This window comes from Ahaetulla prasina, chromosome 1 (assembly GCF_028640845.1).
Source record: "Ahaetulla prasina isolate Xishuangbanna chromosome 1, ASM2864084v1, whole genome shotgun sequence".
In the NCBI taxonomy this organism is placed as follows: Eukaryota; Metazoa; Chordata; class Lepidosauria; order Squamata; family Colubridae; genus Ahaetulla; species Ahaetulla prasina.
In genome coordinates this window covers 194,055,214-194,076,556 of record NC_080539.1, presented here as the reverse complement: position 1 = coordinate 194,076,556, position 21,343 = coordinate 194,055,214, and the positions used below count along the sequence as shown (strand labels likewise).

Below are 21,343 nucleotides of genomic sequence, written 5' to 3'. Positions count from 1 at the left end.
TGAGGTTTCATTTATTTTCTTTATATTCTATGAGTAGAGTACTTTCACCAAGGAATATTAGAGTTAAAAACATATTGCTGTTAAACAGAATTGTCACATTTGTGTTGTGATGAGGAAATAGACGGGGTCTCTTACTCAACTTTATTTTCAAAAACTCAAAGCAAATAGAAATAGCCCTATGATCAGTACTGTTCACAGTCTTTGGGCATTTAGCACTTACACAAAAGAAGATGTGATTTTCTCATGCAGTATAGATGTTGAGACATGTAGCTTTTTTGGCATAATGGGTTAAATCAAATCCAGCATTGTGGAAGCTGACAAGACAAAAAGTATCTGATTCATTGGCTGAAAATGAGCCCTATCCAACAAAATTTATTTTAATTTTTTTTAAAAAAAAATAATGTAGAGAAAAATAAGGTTTTAAACTTAGGCAGGAAAAATCAAAGATACAAGTACAGATTAGGCAAAACTTGGCTCAAAAAGGGTAACTGAGGGGACCTTGGAATCCTAGTGGACAATCACCTAAATATGAGTAAGCAGTGTGCAGCAGCAGCAGCCAAAAAAAGTTTATACAATCTTTATATAAACACAGACATAGAATCAAACTCCTGTGAAGTATTAGTACTGCTTTATAAAGCTTTAGTAAAGCCACACCTGGAATACTGCATCTAGTTTTGGTCACATTACAAAAAAGATGTTGAGACGTTGGCAAAAAGTGCAAAGAAGAGCAACTAAGATGAGTAATGGCCTGGAGGCAAAAATATGTGAAGAACAGTTGCAGGATTTGGGTTTGGCTAGTCTAGAGAAAAGAAGGACTAGGGAGGAACATGATATCAGTATTCCAGTATTTGAGAGGCTGCCCCAAAGAAGAGGGGGGGAATCAATTTATTTTCCAAAGGACCAGAGGGCAGTACAAGAAACAATAGATGGAAACTAATCAAGGAGAGAAGTAACCTGGAATTGAGGAGAAACTTCTTCACAGTGAGAACAATTAACCAGTGGAACAACTTGCCATCAGAGGTTGTGGAGGGTTCATCACTGGAGGTTTTTAAGAAGAGACTGGACAGTCACTTGTCTGAAATGGTACGGGATCTCCTGCTTGAGCAGCGGGGTGGACTAACGACTTCCAAGCTCCCTTTCAGTTCTATTCTGATTCTGAGTCTGAATCCTTAAGTTTCTTGGAAGTTAATCAGGTATCTGGCAAGGAGCAGATCAAGAATGGCAAGAGCACATCCTTAAAAGATGTCTTCTTCACACCTATGGGTACAATGGCCATATTTTCATGGGGGGGAAAAAGGACAAACCTGAAAAGGAACAAGTCTAAAAGAGGTTCATAATTTTTTAAAAAATGTTTATGTTTATAACTAGTACACTGCAACCTGCTTAGATTAACCATTGATAGCTAATTATCTAAACCAGAATTAGTATTCATTATAAAGTTGTAAAGTTTTATGCATCTTCAAGAAAAACCAGCTAACTAATCTATGGAGGACAATTTTTTTAGGAACTCGTCTAGACTGGATACAACCAGCACACAATTCAGCCAAAGCACTAAACTGATTTATTGATTAGTACCAGAGGTGAAATACACTAAATATGCATAGACATATTCAAATTACATCATACATTTAATTAGTATAGCAAAAATATGATTGGGTTATGACAAACTATATGTTAGTTTGTCCTAGTATTTCATGGCTGAATTAGCAATTTATTTTTCTTAGAGAAAGGGAATGTCAGAACTGGCTGAATATTTAGACAGAAGGGGTAATTTTGTTTGCCTATTCAAATGCCATTTTCTCCAGTGCACCAAATAAGCATGAATCAATTAAGTTAATAATTGGATGGCAGACCACCAAGAAATCTGAGAGATATTTGCTAGACTAGGAAGTTAAAAAATAGATGGAGATAATGACAAACTATTCTTATATGGTTGAAAAAAAAATAGATGTATTGCCAATGCTGTCATCAAGAATTGAGGTCAATTTAAAAAAGACTTCACTTTTGCCTAATAAGGCCTTGTAAAACCACTAGCTTGAATTATCTGTGCTTTCTTTGTCAAGACTATGGTTCCTTCTGCTTTGTATTTTTTTAAAAAATCCCTGACAAGGGGGACCTAACCATTTAAAAACTGTCATCACATAAGGGTTTGTTGGGAACATCTGTGTACCAGGTAGTCCCTTACTGATAGCACTTCATGATAAATAGTCCAGTTTGCTCGCAGGTCCATTACAGCAACTATTGCATATAGAGGAAAATAAGAATCAAGTTGCTGCCTCCTTACTTGACCTCTCCCGCTTTTGAATCATTCTTCAAAGGTGGGTGGATAAGCAAAGCATAGCTAGGGTAATGTAGCTATCACATATTTATGGTGGGTGCATCTGTGTGTGCAGAGCTAAAAAGGGTGCAGGCAGCCATGGTCATCTGCAGGTGGGGAAGGGGGACAAATGAAGAAATGAGCATCATGACACATGCTTGTTAAATGCATCAAGTTATCACAAATATATTAGTTGATAAATGGTGGCACAGTGGTTAGAAAGCAGGCTAATTCTGCTGGCTACCAGCAGTTCGGCAGTTCAATTTTCACCAGCTCAAGGTTGACTCAGCCTTCCATCCTTCCGAGGTGGGTAAAATGGGGACCTAGATTGTTGGGGGTAATATGCTGACTCTGTAAACTGCTTAAAGAGGGCCATAAAATATTGTGAAGCAGTATATAAGTCTAAGTGCTATTGCCATTCATGACAAAATTCATGATAAAATGCTACCGGTTTTATCATTCTGATAAAACTGACCAAAGAAATTATAAGAACGTTGGGACAGAGCAACCATGTAATATTTGAATTCACCATAATGCAACTACAGATAATTAAACCAAGCTAAACTAATGTTTTTCTTTAAGACTGCAACAAGCTATTAGAGCAGCAGTTCTCAACCTGTGGGTCGGGACCCCGTTGGGGGTTGAATGCGATTTGCCAGGGGTCGCCTAACAACCATCGGAAATATGGAAAGTATACTTGTGAGTTGAAGAATCACGCTCCAATGGTTGTCTTCACAAGCCAGCTGCAGGCTCTTCAAATCGCTAGCCGAATTCGGCTTCAGGTGTGATCAATTAAAAAAGAGAGAAATCTTTGTTCTGTCGTCTCCCTCTCAAGCCAGCTGCAATCACTCCCAATTGCTAACCTAATCTGGCTTCAGGCGCGATAAACTTAATAGGGGAGGAGTCTCTGCTTTAATGCCTCCGTCCTCAAGGCAATCACAAGCAGTTCAGATCACTAGCCAATATGGCTTCAGGCGCGATAAATTCAAAATGAAAATAATTTTACGGTTGGGGGTCGCCACATCGTGGGGAATTGTATTAAAGGGGTCGCAGCACTATAAAGGTTGAGAGCCACTGTATTAGAGAGAGTAGGAAGTATTGCACAGATGGATATCCTAAAAGGAAAAATATTCAAGACGCTTGGAAAACTCTGAAAAATGAGATAATGAAGGCCCAAGCAAAAACAATACTACAGAGAAAGAAAAACAAAAGATATCAGATGAGACTAATAATAATAATAATAATAATATTTTAATTTGTATACCGCACTTCTCTCGAAGGACTCAGGGCGGTGCACAGCCAGAATAAAATACAAAGAGAACAATGCATATAATATTAAGAACACCCCTTAAAAAACTTATTCAATTGGCCAAAAATTTAAAATACAATAACACCCTATAAAAATTTACAAAAATTTAAAACCCATAAAAGCAAATTAAAAATTTTAAAATCAAGCCAGACTAGCATAGATGCTAAAGAGCTCTTTGAGAAATTGAGGGGAAAAAGGTCAAATATTTTAAAAAATGCAGCAGAATAACAACAAACAGCCTGAATCTATTCTACAAGGAGGGACTCAGGAAAATCAAGGCTCAGAATGAGTTAAAAGTAGCAACCAATGCCAATAATAATAATCTTTCAATATATAGGGAACAAGAAGAAAGTCAAGGAAACGATAGGCCTACTAATGGGAATAGATGACAGGCAACAGTGAGAAAGCAGAACTGTTTAATTCCTTCTTTGTATCTGTTTTTTTTTGCAAAAGGGAAAAGAGTCCAACCTTTTCAAAGCAACAGTGACAGAAATAGAAAAGGTGTTCAAATCAAAACAGGCAAGGAATTAGTAAGAAAATACCTATCCAGCAGTGTATTGCAACAGCCCAAAAAGCCAATGCAGTCTTGGATGCATCAAAATAGCATCAAGACAATGAGAAACGATACTATTGCTTTATTCCATGCTGGTGAGACCACACTTGGAATACTTCATCCAGTACTGGTCACCACAGTACAAAAAAGAGGTTGGGATCCTGGAAAGTGCGCAGAGATGAGCAACAAAGTTGATAAAAGGTCTGGAGGCTAAATTGTATGTTAAACAGCTGCCGAATCTAAGAATGTCTAGCCTATCAAACAAATGGATCAGGGGGACATAATAACTGTCTTTCTGTATTTGAAGGGATCTCACACAAAAAAGAAGGGATTGATTTATTCTCTGGGACACCACAGGGAAGGACAAGAAGTAATGGGTGGAAGCTTGTCTAAGAGAAATAAAACCTAGACATAAAAAGAAATTTTCTGACAGTAAGAGCAAATAATGAATTGAATAGCTTGCCTACTATGATTGTGGATGCTCACTAGAGTACCATTTCATTGGGATGCCTTATAAGACTCCTGCCTTGAGCAGGAGGTTGGACTAGAAGAGCTCTGAGGTACCTTCTAGATCTATGATTGTATGATTCTATGCTTATGCAGATGCTTCTGCAGGCAACACCAGAACACAGCAAATCAGTGCAGTCCTGCACATTTTGGTTGGATTGCCAACCATAATGTCTATGTCTTGCTATGTTATTTATTCTGCCTTTATCATCTACCAAGCCTCCTTCAGTTTTTATTTGTCCATTGAGAGGTTCTTCAATTTTGCTTGAATGTTATATGGCTGTTAAGGCTTGACTTTTTATTCCATATGATGGTGTTCATTATTCTAAGATAGGATCAGTCTTTTGTGATTGCCCAAATCTGCATCCAGAAAAAGATTAGAACCAAGTTTTAATGAGATGTGTTATATAGATGCCCAGAATCTGGCAAGTCTTTTATTTTCCTCCCCTCCCTCTTATACTCCAGTGAGTCAGAGAGGAATCCGTTTGAATCATTTTCAAATACTATGTCCTCTCCTGGGGCTCAAGGAAAGCTCCTGTCCTATTTGTTGTGGTGGTGGCTTCTTAAAATTTCATTCTCCATAGCTCTTTATAGATAACATGAATGTGTGCTGCAAAATTGCATCTAATTTTTTAAAATGTTTACAATTTAAACTATTTCTCATTCTCTTTCTCTCTCCCCTCCCCCACCACACACAAAGGTAATATGTAACATATATAATGAAAAAGAGATTTGACTAGAGAAGAGGGGAATATGTTTGGATATGAACTTTTCTTCATATCTCCTTGTGTTATATGGGTTTGCAACTATTCACTGTATATCTTATTCTTTCAGCTCTGTCAAGAATAAGGCAAATTGGTTGTGTCAGTATCTCTTGCTGCTAAACACAAGTAAAAGAGCGATTAATGTCTGGAACATAAACTGTTGCTTTCTAGGCCGGTGGGATTTTCGTGCATCTGCTATTCTTGCAGATGGACATGATGCTATGATCACAATCCCAATATCCCTCGTCTGCAGAACTGCAAAAACATAAGTGCTTGGTTAGCTGTTTTTTATTCATAGGCAAATAGGACAGTGAGTGAGCCTTCCTGGCCAAGAATACTAAGGGGAAAAGCTGGAAAACTAGAAACCATGACTTCAATTCTAACATTAATTAATTCAAGGAACTGCAGGGCGGGGTATGTATCCTTGTAAACAGCATGCAATGGAGCATGGGGAACGTGACGGAGAGGTTAGATTTATTCAAATCTGGGCATGACTGCCTATGTCCCTTTGTAATAAGAAAAAAAAAGATTAAAATATATTTGTATATATTTTGCCCTCAGTGCTGTGATTTATGTAAGACCTGTGTCAGTGGAATAGATGTTTATAAGACAGAATAAAGATGCCATGTAGGATTATATTATACTCCATGATTATCAAATTGGAACAATGTTGGTGATGGTGGATCTTCCTAACCCATATGTGGGGAAATCTCTACAAAACTGCCCCAATCTTTTATCTCTGTTTTCCCTCTGATGCACATAACAAGTCAAAATGGTGGAAAAAGAGATCCATGTCAGCTCCCATAGCCACATTTGTTTTGATTAATCAAGTTCTATTAGAAGTCTATTAGAACTAACAATAATGACTGGTTGAACAACAACCATGCCACTTCCGGCACTTCCGGGGGCCTTAGACCGGGTCGTGCCTTTGCGGCCTCTGACCCGGCGCAGGTCCCAACCAGCTCCTTGGTTCTCCGAGGAGCTGAGAGGGATGAAGCGCCGGAGAAGACGCCTAGAGAGTTCCTGGAGGTCTAGCCGTTCAGAAGCTGATCGGACACTAGTGAAGTCCTATACTAGGGCTTACCTAGTGGCAATGAGGGAAGCGAGGCGTACCTACGCCTCCTCCCTCATTGCATCGGCAGATAACCGCCCAGCCGCCCCAGCCTGGGTGACCCGCCTCCTCCTACACCAGGGGAGCGGATGACCCGCTGCAGGACGTGCTGAGGAGTTTAACGTTATCTATACGATAAAATCGTTCAGCTTCGGGATGGTTTGGACCAAGATTGCGGTGATACGGGTGAGACGGCTGAGGGTGGTCTTGGTGACATTGTATGGGATGAGTTTGACCCTGTCGTCCCGAGGACATGGACAGGTTGTTGGGGAGGCTGAATGCCACCACATGTTTACTGGACCCGTGCCCCTCCTGGTTGGTGCTGGCCACGCAGAAGGTGACACGAGGCTGGCTCCAGACAATTACGAGCGCCTCTTTGGTGGAGGGTGTCTTCCCGGCCGCCTTGAAAGAGGCGGTGGTGGGGCCCCTCCTCAAGAAGCCTTCCTGACCCGCTGTTTTAGGTAATTATCGTCCGGTCTCCAACCCGCTCACGGCGAAGGTTGTAGAGAGTATGGTGGCATATCAGTTTCCTTGCACCTGGATGAAACTGTCTATCTAGACCTGCTCCAGTCCGGTTTCCGACCCGGTTACAGCACGGAGACGGCTTTGGTCGCGGGGGTGGATGATCTCTGGAGGGCCAGGGATAGGGGTTGTTCCTCTGCCCTGGTCCTATTAGACCTCTCAGCGGCTTTCGATACCATCGACCATGGTATCCTGCTGTGCCGGTTGGAGGGATTGGGAGTGGAGGCACCGCTTATCGGTGGTTCTCCTCCTATCTCTCCGACCGTCGCAGTCGGTGTTGACAGGGGGCAGAGGTCGCCCCGAGGCGCCTCACTTGTGGGGTGCCGCGGGGTCGATTCTCTCGCCTTCTGTTTAACATCTACATGAAGCCGCTGGGTGAGATCATCAGTGGTTTCGTGTGAAGTACCAGCTGTATGCGGATGACACCCAGCTGTACTTTTCACACCGGACCACCCCAACGGTTATCAAGTGCTGTCCCGTGTCTGGAGGCCGACGGGTCTGGATGGGGAGAAACAGGCTCAAGCTCAATCCTCCAAGACAGAGTGGCTGTGGATGCCGCATCCCGCACAGTCAGCTAAATCCGCGGCTGACCATCGGTGGCGAGTCACTGGCCCCGATGGAGAGGGTGCGCAACTTAGGCGCCCTCCTGGATGAACGGCTGTCTCTAGAAGATCATTTGACGGCCGCCTCCAGGAGAGCGTTCTACCAGGTTCGCCTGGTGCGCCAGTTGCGCCTTTCTGGACCGGGAGGCCCTATGCACGGTCACCACGCCTCGTGACGCCTCGCCTGGATTACTGCAACGCCTCACATGGGGCTCCTTGAAGGGCATCCGGAGGCTACAGTTAGTCCAGAATGCGGCTGCGCTGGTGATAGATGGAGCCCTCGTGGCTCCCGTGATAACACCCATCCTGCGCAGGCTGCACTGGCTACCTGTGGCCTTCCGGTGCGCTTCAAGGTTTTGGTGACCACCTTTAAAGCGCCCATGGCATAGGGCCGGGTTATTCACGGGACCGCCTACTGCGACCAGATACCTCTCACCGACCCGCGCCTCACAGGAGGGACCTCAGGGTGCCGTCAGCTAGGCAGTGTTGCCTGGCGACGCCCAGGGAAGGGCCTTCTCTGTGGGGCTCCCGCCTCTGGAACGAGCTCCCCCCAGGACTCCGTCAACTTCCGGACCTTCGAACCTTCCGTCGCGAGCTCAAGACACATTTATTCATCTGTGCAGGACTGGCTTAGATTTTAAATTTTATAGGGGTTTTAAATTGATTTTTAATATTTATATTTCTATTTTTAATGATAGGGCATTGGAATAAGTTTTTTAAAGATTATTTTAATTTTGTATATTGATGTTTTATATGCCTGTGAACCGCCCTGAGTCCTTTGGGAGATAGGGCGGTATATAAATTTAAATAATAATTAAATAATAATAATAATTTAAATTCATGGCTGGAATCCTATACCTGAAAACAGAAATAGTTCTAGGGAGATACCTTTGTTGTGGCCTGCTGGGGGCCAGCAGAACTGGCAGCAGAGTCAGACAGTGAGGAGGTTGGAGAGGAAATTGGGCCAATCCTGGGGGCTGGGGAAAACTCGGACAATGGCTCAGCATCAGAGGCAGAGAGGGGGCCAAGGCCATCTGATAGTTATGTGCTTCCTCCAGAGCCTCCAGAGCCTCCAGAATCTGACATCAGCAAGGCAGAAGAACAGTGAGAGCCTGTTCCCAGTGTGCCCATGCGCAGAGCCAGAAGATAAGAACAATTAAGAAAACAGGGTTGACTTGGGAGGAAGGCTTAGAAATGATTGGCCCCTCCCATATGACATAAAAGAGGAACGAATGGGATGTGAACTTTTGCAGGAAGCAATTAGATCTGTTTGACTGTGTGCCAACTTTGGCCTTGCCCTGCGTTTGGCAATTAATTCTCTGGCAGCATTCCAAGGGAGATAAGGTGGGTATTTATAAACATTCACCTGAAAGACTGTTTGTGAAGCCTTGTGGACTGTGAATGACAATAATTCACAGCCGTGTAAATAAAAGAAGTTTTGACGGGACTAAGATTGTGCTTTATACTTTCTAAGGAAGCCTAGGTCAGAACAACCTTTCTATTCTAAGCCAGTGATTCTGGCCTGCATGCCGGAAGTGGTACGCGAAACCAACCCCTGAGATATGCGCAGCTCCGCTGGCCTTCTCACGCACGCAGAAGTGCTGATACCCGGAACAGCGGCGGTTCATCATGCATGCACGAGCCAGCACTGAATACCCAGATACCAGCATGGACGCGCACCCGACGAACAGCTGGCCACTGCTTCCAGCACGCGTGCGATAGGTTTGCCGATACTGTTCTAGGACCTGTATTTCCATAGCAAATAAATATTTTTCAAAATTACATAGATTCCCCTTAATGGCTTTTTCCCCATAGCCACATTTCCCACTTCAGACTTTACAAGTAGATAGCTAGCTATCCCATGACTAATGGGACAGGACAAGATTGTTTTTCTTCCTTATGCTTGTATTCCTTCAGAAGAGACATCCTGCTAAGTTATAGCCACTCAGATCATGTTGCTATTACTGAGGACAAATAAAATACACTATAAAGAAGAAGGTTTAAAATGGTAAATATTTTGTTATAGCTGGTTCTTACTTTCAGATATAGTATACTACATTTACTTCAAAACTTGTTAGTAATGATCTAACTAGAGGGACCATATCACTGAACCTCTTGCATCAGAGAGTTTAACCCTATTGTTTTTGCTAACTATGACTGTGTCTATGTTAGCTATGACTCTCAAGCATTCAGATAAATTTTGTCTAAACTGGGATTAAGAAAAATGGGGAGAACAGGTTGTTTGTCCAGCTTCATCTAAGCCACAGGGGTCAAATTGCTATCATGTGACGTTTCATGATGTTTTTTCCCATCACGGAGCTGGGGTGGGTGTGCCCTGCGTGTGATGTATCCGGCCTGCTGGCTGCCAGTTTGACACCACTGATCTAAGCTGTTTCTCAAAGTCAAAGGCTAGATTCAAGGACACCGCTCTTTGAAATATGGGAAAGTCACAGTACAGCAGAAAACCAGCAATTCTAAGACTCATAGGCCACAGCCCTATGACTCTATATGTCTTTTTGCAACCTGTGTACCCTATCAGACTAACAACAGATTGTCTCTCAGTGGGTGGAGTGCTTAACATCTGTGCATTTTTACTATAATGAAGATACCTGGCTTCAGGCTTTTGTGTATGACCTTAGACTTTCTAGTCCTCATTCTGCTGACTGGTAAATGTTTTAAAAGTTCAAGGGAATCAATGACTAAAGTAAATACTTTATTCAGAGTATTTGTAAATCGTTCTTTCCTCAGAATGAGAGAGATGAAAATTTTAGGAATGGGGTGGCATCAAAGAGACGTATAGGTGATACAGTGAGTCAAGATTCATCTTAAAAAGGATGTGTCCAATCCATACTACGTAGTCCATGCATTCAGTATCAGTAATGTAAGGGAGGTTTGGAGAATAGAATCATGCCACATTATGTCCATTTTTGTCCTTGTACCATTCTTTTGCTGCTTTATCTGTAACAGTGATATCTCAGCATCTGTTACCTTGTGACTGCCTAGAATGTTAATCATAATTGCCTCCTGGTTACCTTATGCTCCCTTTCCATCTGTTTATTTTATCACACTGTTGTTATGTTGTTTTGTCTTATAAACAGCAATTCTCTGGAGCAAAACGTATGTTTGGGTTATTTGTATACAGTTGTTAGGACAAAAATGCCCAAATCTCAGACTCATCCCCACTTTCACTAGTGCTTCTATAATAAATTAATTATGAAAGGTCTGGTTAAGGCATTGCAGTTTAAGCTGATTCCAATTCCCTGGGCAATAGAATTCCTTGGCAATATTGTGTTAACACCCACATTATATAGCTATAATGACAAATGTACATGTTGCCACATAGAAGTTATATCAGCAGTATAGGAACACTTCAGTCACTGCTGCAGGGTAATCGTATGAGAACAGGTTTTCCTTCATTAAATTGAAATATTTATTTCAGGGGAATACAACATCATATCCACATGCAACTCAAAACCATAGAGTATACTTCCCAGAGATCTACCAAAAGGTGTCACTGAATGTAATATGATCAAGGGGAAATGTATTATCTATAATAAATGTTTCTAATTAATGTATTATGACTTACATTGAAATTTTAAGTAAATCAAATTTAGTTTTACCCTGGCTCAGTCAGTCAGTCTGTCAGTCTGTCTGTCAGTCAGTCAGTCAGTGTGTGTAATTACCTAGTATATATCTTCAACAAAAAGTGTGACCTTTAGACTGAAAAGAAATTAGTATTCTTCTGATTTAATTGATATAAACTTTTAAATGAATCAATCTAACAGCCACTGTTACTACTATCACAATGAAACGTGTCCTCATTCTCTCTGCCATTATCTTACCAAGAGATGTTGTACTAAGGATAAATCTACATTTATCTTCCTGTAAGATAAGCAGGAATTCTTCAGATTAAACGTTCAAACCCAAGGAGCTTATTACTGTATTTTCTGTATATTTGCCCTTTTGCCTTTGTTCCACTGTGAAGATCAAAATTACACATGAACAGTTCCCAGAAAATAGCCTTGTTAGTATATTGTTCTAAGAAAAACAAATATAACATTAACTTTCATGGATCACAGTCCCCTCTATCAGATACATAAAGCACTGTCCTGGAGAGGCATATTATAGATACACTCCATTGTTGAGAAAAGGGAAAGAGAACAATAGTATGACAAATTAGAAACAGTGAGAACAACTGATATTAGCCATCAACAAAACAATTATTGGGTGTGACACAAAGATGTTCTTGCATTGATGAGTTGAATTTCATCCCAGAACATCTGTGCTAGAATTAATTAGATGATTTAACACACTTTCATATGAATTAAACAGACATCATGTTTTTCTTATTGCACTACATATGGTAATGAGATGCTCACTTTTTCTTTACATGGTGATTCAGTCCGTCTAAAACTGATGGCTGAACTTAGTGCTAAGAAAGATTTAGTATAAAATGTACCATTATTGTTACATGCAAGACAAGTTCACATTCAAGTTGAAGCATGAGAACTGCCAGAAATCAAAGTAATTCATGGAAAATGTTGAGTGGTTTGACTCTTTGGAAAATCAATATTTGACTGGAAAATATTACAAATTTAAAATAGATATCTATTAGCATATTGCTAGATTAAATGGAAATTAAAGAACCTAACACTAAAAAGACAAAGCAATCTTAATCAAACCATCAAACCATCCAGCCTATTTTGAGTGGCAACTACTCTCCGAGAGCCTAAAGTGAAGTTTGTTCTCAGCTTTGCTATTTGACAAATATTGCCAAAAGCTGCTAAGGCACAAATTCAGACCATCTGAATGCAAGGAATGTGTTCAACCAGTATAGTACAGCAACATAACAGAGAATCATACGATCTGGAATTAGCCAATGGAACACACTGAAAATATACAGGAAGCATGCACAACTATTTGCACAACATACAATTGTTGCATGGAATCTAGTTTATTACCTGGCTTTAATTAAAAAGTCAACAAATTCACAGAGGTTAGGGACCCTCAGGAACTATTAGCTATGGCAATTCAATAGAATCACTATGCTCAGAGGTCCTCTAAATATCTCAAGAGAAAACTTCGTGCCAGGTTTCTTAAGAGCATTTAGTTGCTATTGGGAAGTGATATAGGGAGAGACTCTTTACACACATTAACTGCTGTTAATTAACTTTTCCTCATATTAGCAACTTCCCAAGCTTCCAGGCCAGTTATACACAGCACAGGCATTCTTAAGAACTGCAACTCTCCGGATTCAACCTTTATACACCTTTTAATTTGGTTACTTCCTGAAGAGTTGATGTCTAAACTTTACAACACAACAGAGGTCTATTGTAGATATAATCCATAGTAACTTAAAATGGAAATATGCAGTTGATGCAGAGATCATCTGTCATGAACCTTACAGAGATGACATGTTACCTAATCCCATCAAGAAATGCCTGGATTGCATTGACCTGTGGAATCTAATGAAAACCTGTATTTTGAATCAAGCCCTATTTTACAGAAACCTATAAAATGGGGGGGGGGAAGAACTTTTCAAACTATATCCTTCTCTTCTGATAGCAATTGGGAACACCCCTTAGCCAATTAGCAAAAAATTAAAAATGAACATAGTTTGGGGCCTTTCTGGATGAAATAGGGTTTGTTTTTTGTTTTTTTGTTTAAATCTGTGTGCAAAGGTTGAACAGCAGTCTGCAGCTGAGCAAAGATTACCCCCCCCCACACACACACACACCAAGGACTACAAATACACACATATACAAAACCATATTCTGGACAAAGGAAAAAAACAGGTTGTGGCTCAATTTTTTTTCCTGCATTTAAGGTTCTCTTTCTGTATGCATGCATATTTCTTATTAAGCTTTGCAAAAATATGCGTCTTTACTTTCAGAAAAGTATGCTGTGGCTTAAAAGGTCCCCCTCTCTAAATTTAAAGTGCTTTCAAAAACTCAATAAAAAACTTGGTTAGACCTTTCTTTATTGCAGAGGTGGTCAAAACAAGGCTTTGCTTCAAAATACAGGTTTTCAGTAGAGTCAAGCCTTAGTATTTCCAGAGATTAACAAATCAAGTGAAGAGTTGTATTAATCATTAATTTTAGGGCAGGTAAGCAGCTTTTTTTGATGGGGCTAGAAAACATGTCAGATCCGCTAAGGTTTGTGACCTGATGACACCTGGAACACCTGGAATTTAATTGTCTGCTTAGATGACATTACTGATTAAAACTACTGATAAGCTCTCATTTTAAGTTACTTTATACAACACTACTTCTCTGAATTGTACTATCCAGCTTTAGGAACTTGTAGTTTTAATCATGCCAGGAGGTCAGGACAGAAAATGGCCATGAGAGACTGCTAGATTTCCAGTTTTGCATTGTACTTACAGTATTCCATCTGGTTAGCATAATCTCAGAACTAAAACAGAAACAGCCCAAAATTTGTGATGTCAGGAAAACACATTGTGGGTATTAATGACCTGTCCTGTTACATAGCTCTATTAAGCAAAAAGTATCACTGGGTGACACACAGAAACATTTTCATGGTAAGGGATTCTCTTAAAAAAAAGCCTCTCTGATCAGTCAACTGTCCTATTCAATTAGAAAAGAAAGTGATCACCTCTCTTCCTTCAGCCAAAGGTGTCCTTGGTTACAATGGAGGCTTCCTCCAACACTTCTTTGACAGCCATTAAGTGTGACCTGAATCTATACAATACTGGGACCCAACTGAAAAAGCTGTGGAAGAAACAAATATCTGTTTTTCTCTTCACTGTTTCTCTCAAAACCCCAATCCTTCTTATTAGAAAGGTTAGTGTGCACCAGTGGTGGGTTGCTACCGGTTTGCCCCGGATCGGGTGAATGGGTAGTGGTGGCGGGAGGCTCCACCCACCCACCCAGACTCTTTTGCGCATGCACAGAAGTGTCATGCGTGCCCACAAGCGAACTGGTAGCAACGGGTTTTGAAACCCATCCTTGGTGTGCACTAAACACCAATGTAAGAAACCTAAACTGCCTACTTAATGTTTGACATAAGGCATCTGCAATATACAAAATAATTTAACAAAGGAGAATACTTTTAAACTTGTGCTAATTCCCACAATACAGAGCAAATAGTAGCTTCTGCAATGGGTTCAATGCCACACCTGTGCTTGATGAGTATTTTGGTTTATATCATGTAATGGTCACCATGCCTGCTATGTGGCTGCTGAACTGTTGAGCACTGTTACCCTTTTATCTCAGCAATACGCTTTTCTTGCATGTTCACCTTTTACAGACCTCACTTCCACCCCAAGAGTTAGGCTATCTTTCTATCTAATGAACTACATTTGTTTCCAACATTTGTGGCTGTTTATTATCAAATGGATGTTCATTGGTTGTGCTGACACAGAAAGACAGGGTGATGGATTAAATTTTGGGAGAAGACAAAATGAGCTCCCCCAAGAGAGCCAGTCAGCAATTGATCGGTTTACTCATCATGTGGATTGTACTCAGAGATAAAAGGGGAAACCATTTTTCCCCTTTACAAAATAAAAGCACTCAGTTGAATTACCCAAGCTCATTTTCAGGTACATAATACTAAAAGGTACTCCTGCCCTATTAATTTACAATTTAGAGATGTTAAGGAAATTAAAAGCATAAATCATATTAAATAGGACTACACTAAAGTTCAGCTGTTTTTGCTTACATCAGTAATCCAGGATCCAGTCCTTATCCTCCCCATCTTATGCCTATCATGTACCTTTATGGGTATTTTTGAAATTGACAGGACATATAAAATACAAAATTCTGAAAGAGAAGGGGAAAGAAGGTAGGATAACTTTCAAAGTTATGCTTCTGGCTTTCTTTCCTGTTCCACTGTGCATTACTTCCAATATCTTGTGCAGTTATAGTGCAGAAATAAGGTCTGGAAAAAAACTACAGTATATGTAAATACAAGCTGGTTACAAGCAATGATCCATGCTAATGCAATGTTCATGTTGCTTACCAGAGATAAAGTCCCTGACAATGGTCCAATAGTGATTTAAGCTTCTCTTCCATGAGGGCAGAAATCTTACTCTAATGATTCATAAAGAACTTTTCTTCTTACTTTAATTGACCTTTGACTGCTTTTAAGAAAAAAAATGCTAAAATATATTATTACATTATGGGGGAAACCTTGTTATAAAATGTTACCCTCAGCAGTATGAAGGGAAGAAGCCCATTTATAAATACAGCTATGGGATCTGACCTGCAAAAGTCTAAATCAGGGGTAATCAACCTTTTTATACCTACCGCCCACTTTTGTATCTCTGTTAGTAGTAAAATTTTCTAACCGCCCATCGGTTCCACAGTAATGCACCGTGTATCGTTTTCTGTGCATTTCTCTTGTGCATCGTGGATTGGGTTGGGGGGGGGGCATTGGCTACCAGCTCTGCTTGTCTGTTACAGCTGGGTGGTGTGGGGGGTGCGCGAGCTATTCTGGGACGGGACTCTTTTTTTGCAGGCACATTATAGTGCCATTTAGTTTCACTTACGTAACATGAACTAAACTTATGCGCGGGCAATACAAATAGTATATTTTCAGAAATTTAAATTGTCATGGGGAATTTTATGAAAAATGTTTTTAAATAATGCTATGAATTTTTTTAAAAAAGTCTATTAAATTAAAAAAAAAAGGAAAGTGCTTCAGTATCAGACAAAACCCCTACCGCCCACCATGAAAGCTGGAATGCCCACTAGTGGGCGGTAGGGACCATTGGTCTAAATGAACACTAGATGGTAGCAAAGAGTTATCATTTTGTATAAATCTTTGCTGCCATCTAGTGAGTGCCTGGAATTTTGGAGTCCAGACCTGGTAACTTTAGTTAGCACAAAGCGACAGTCAGAACTAATCTCCTTGTGCATAATCCAGTCCTGGACTTCATGATGTACAACTCTATTTATCCAATGTTGCAATGTCATTCACATTTACCACTGCTGAAAGCAGACAATTAATTACTACTGTAATTTACAAAAATTGATATTCTTCTTTACAAGACAATTCTAACCAGTCAATAATTACATTCCTTAAAAATATTATTTAATCAACGTGTGTATGGCATTCCTGAATGATTAAATCATATTCCCAGATTTCTTTCTAAACTTGTGTCCTCATGTCTGAAAATTATAAGAATCCTGGTCCAACACATCTGGAAGATACCTGATTTTGAGTAGTTGTTTTGTTTTAAAATGTAGCAAAGAATTGTCTGTAAGACATCGGCTGCCTGAATGTGGAAGTATAATAAGAAGACAAAGTAGATTATTTTACATTTAAAACAATAGTTTTGGTTTTTATTCAGCTTGGGGCTTAATTGATGCTCTTTTTTCATGGAATCCATCAGCAATTTTTCTGGAAGTGCAAATGCATGGCTTTTAGTCATCCATTTAATAAAATTAATGTGGACTCTCAGCTAGCATGCTGGAGAAATGTGCTGCTAAAATAAAAATAATATTGATGGTTAATGTTTTCTGAGGATGCATCTATTCTTCCAATATTCGGTGAATATTATTGATCAAAGTACTTGCAAATCAACCATTTTAGCTTACAGTAATAGGTTAACTATTTCAAACATGCAGCTGTCAATATCTGGAGGGCCAGGGATAGGGGTTGCTCCTCTGCCCTGGTCCTATTAGATCTCTCAGCGGCTTTTGATACCATCGACCATGGTATCTTGCTGCACCGGTTGGAGAGTTTGGGAGTGGGAGGCACCGTTTATCGGTGGTTCTTCTCCTATCTCTCTGACCAGTCGCAGACGGTGTTGACAGAGGGGCAGAGATCGACCGCAAGGCGCCTTACTTGTGGGGTGCCTCAGGGGTCGATTCTCTCGCCTCTCCTGTTCAACATCTATATGAAGCCGCTGGGTGAGGTCATCAGTGGCTTTGGGGTGAGTTACCAGCTGTACGCTGATGACATGCAGCTGTACTTTTCCACCCCAGGCCACCCCAACGAAGCTGTTGAAGTGCTGTCCCTGTGCCTGGAAGCCGTACGGGTCTGGATGGGGAGAAACAGGCTCAAGCTCAATCCCTCCAAGATGGAGTGGCTGTGGATGCCGGCACCCCAGTACAGTCAGCTGCAACCGCAGCTGACTGTTGGGGGTGAGTCATTGGCCCCAATGGAAAGGGTGCACAACTTGGGTGTCCTCCTGGATTGACGGCTGTCGTTTGAAGATCACCTGGCGGCCGTCTCCAGGAGAGCTTTTTACCAGGTGCGCTTGGTCCGCCAGTTGCGCCCCTTCCTTGACCGGGATGCCTTATGCACGGTCACTCACGCTCTTGTTATCTCCCATTTGGATTATTGCAATGCTCTCTACATGGGGCTCCCCTTGAAGTGCACCCAGAGGCTTCAGCTAGTTCAGAATGCAGCTGCGCGGGTGATTGAGGGAGCCACACGTTGCTCCCATGTAACACCGCTCCTGCGCAGACTGCACTGGCTACCTGTGGTCTTTCGGGTGCGCTTTAAGGTTTTGGTTACCACCTTCAAAGCGCTCCATGGCTTAGGGCCAGGGTACTTACGGGACCGCCTGCTGTTACCTTACGCCTCCCACCGAGCCGTACGCTCACACAGAGAGGGTCTTCTCAGGGTGCCGTCAGCCAAGCAATGTCGGCTGGCGGCCCCCAGGGGAAGGGCCTTCTCTGTTGGAGCTCCTACCCTTTGGAACGAACTTCCCCCTGGCTTGCGTCAATTACCAGACCTTCAGACCTTTCGCCATGAGCTGAAAACACATTTATTTATTCAAGCGGGACTGGCTTAAATTTTTAAATTTTAAATAATTTTAATTGGGGTTACTATTTATGAATTTTAAGGGTTTTAAATTGGATTGTTTTAAATTTTTGGCCATTTATGGAATATGTTTATTTTAAGTCTTTGTTTTAATTGTATATTGCTTTGTTTTATAATTTGGCTGTACACCGCCCTGAGTCCTTCGGGAGAAGGGCAGTATAAAAATCTAAATAAATAAATAAATAAATAAATAAATAAGATTTATCAGCAACAGATTCCTAGTTCTTACTAGGGTGGTGAACCAATGTCTTGACTGTACTATTTTAAAATTAGTTTACTTAATATTCTGTCTTTCCAAGCAGTATTTTTGGACTTAGAAATCAAGAAGAAATCTGTTTGTATGTATTGCATTTTTTTTCTTGAGAAACTTATATTCTACATGAAAAAAATAGTCTGTACCGTATGAATATTAAGCAATTTAAAGGACCCACTGAATTTTGAAATAGTCTAGCCCAGTGGTTCTCAACCTTTATAGTGCTGCGACCCCTTTAATACAATTCCCCACGATGTGGCGACCCGAACAGTAAAATGCGCCTCAGCAGCCGCGGAAGGGGAAAAAAAGTGGCAAACTGTTTTTTTGAATTTATCATGCCTGAAGCCGTATTGGCTAGCGAACTGAACTGTTTGCGATTGCCTTGAGGATGGAGGCATTAAAGCAGAGACTCCTCCCCTATTAAGTTTATTGCGCCTGAAGCCAGATTAGGCTAGCGATTGGGAGTGATTCCAGCTGGCTTGAGAGAGAGACATCAGAGCAAAGATTTCTCTCTTTTTTAATTCATTGCACCTGAAGCTAAATTTGGCTAGCGATTTGAAGAGCCTGCAGCTGGCTTGTGGAGTCAACCATTGGAGTGCAATTCTTCGACTAACAAATATACTTCCCATATTTCCGATGGTCTTAGGTGACCCCTGGCAAATCATCATTCAACCCCCAATGGGGTCACGACCCATAGATTGAAAACTGCTGGTCTAGCCCAAGATCCTATAGCAAAAACTAGAAGGGACAATTTGGTCTTTGACAGCAGCCACCCCAGATTTAACAATATTTGGCAAGATATGCTGCCTGTAAGGGTCTACATGGCATAAGGTGAGGATCATCTGTCTCACTTTCCAAAAAGCAGCAGGATTGGCATGTTCCAGATTCCTTTCATTTGGAAATGTTATCTTGTGAAACCCAGGAGCTGTGCCCTCTCTGTTGCAGTGTCTGCATTATGGAATAGTGTACCCCAATAAATCAAAATGACTCTCATTCTTCTGGCCTTTAGCTAGATATTTAACACTTGAATGTTCCCCCAGATACTGGGACTGGAAGGTTAAATCAGCTCTGTTGGTGGATTTGTTGTTTGCATGTGTATTATTGTTGTTGTTGATGATGATGATCTCACAGTCAGTTAGATGTTTAGACTGGATTTGGCATTTTTACCCATCATCATTCCCAAGAATCTGATTGTCTCAGTAACCACAGAGATAACAATGGCTGGTTTACAACATAATTTTTCAACTTTGATTTTCAGATCTTGATACGTCATAATCTTCTCAAATTCTTTTTCTTCTATTCTGCTGTCTCCTAGTATTGCCAAGTCAATTATTCACACTTTCTTCTTTTCAAACACTGTTGTGTGGTGTGTTATAAGCCAAGACTTCATCAGTTTCTATTTGGAAATTCTACAGTATTTAAGCTCTTCATTTTTGACTATTATTTCAACTATATATTCCTAGCAATTTTTCATTACTTAGCATATAGTATTTTTTTTTTCAGGCATTTGAGCGAATCATTTTGGTGATTATGTTATGTTGTTGTTTATAATCCGTTTGTGCAATCTTCTTGGATGAGCTGAATACGATCAAGTATTTCTTCTGATTCTTTGCACAATCTGCACTTTGAATTGTTGGATGATTTTTCAATTATGGCCTTGATTACATCAGTTCCAATAGCTTGCTTTTAAACCACCAAAGTCAATCTTTCAGTTTCGTTTTTTTAATGTGCCAGTTGTAAGCTTTCACCAGGTTTTATCCTTATAAATATTTACTTTCGCCTTGATCTTTCATAGAAATTGACCATATAATGCTTTTCCTTGCCAACATTTTGTGTTCCCATCACATAATTTCAATATTTATGTTTTGTTTCCTGTACATTCAGTAAATTTCAATTTTTAACTTGCATCAGTGTTTGTTCTTGGCTGTCTTTTATATAATTAGTCAATGCATGCTTCTCTTCAATAGTTTGCTTGTCCTGAAGCAATCCTCTGCCTCTATTTCAGATATAATCTATAATATATCAATATAATCATGGGAATGTATAGTGATGGTGTTTTCACTGTTCAATTTTGTCTATTGCAGTTTTCTGACTTTTATTAATATTATTATCATTCTCCCTCTAGGTCAGGGGTAGTCAACCTTTTTATACCTACCGCCCACTTTTGTATCTCTGTTAGTGGTAAAATTTTCTAACCGCCCACCGGTTCGGGGGGAGATGCGCGAGCTATTCTGGGACGAGGCTCTTTTGTTTGTGGTCGCACTATAGCACCATTTAGTTTCACTTACGTAATGTGAACTAAACTTATGCGCAGGTGATGCAAATAGTATATTTTCAGAAATTTAAATTGTCACCGGGAATTTTATGAAAACCTAATGAAAATGATTTTAAATAAACATTTAAGCATCTGTTGCTATGGCTTTCCTGCTTTTGACTCAATCTTTCAGCCTGGACAGAGATGTCAAAAGTTGGTCTTCCTAGTAAAAGTTTCCTGGATGCTGTTTACCTGTATATTGTGTTTGTGGATTCAGAAGTGGATTGTGAATTTGACAACTCTCTCTGTACTTGGAGAGAGTATCTCTTTCCCAGTGGCTAGGGCTTTGGCTCAAGC

The 21,343-nt window shown here is 40.5% G+C and overlaps 1 protein-coding gene across 1 annotated transcript in view; it reads left to right on the top strand.

The window, feature by feature from the left end:
• Nucleotides 1–21,343, top strand: part of UNC80 (unc-80 homolog, NALCN channel complex subunit) — a 303,637-nt gene that overhangs the window by 280,694 nt on the left and 1,600 nt on the right. The window lies entirely within an intron of this gene.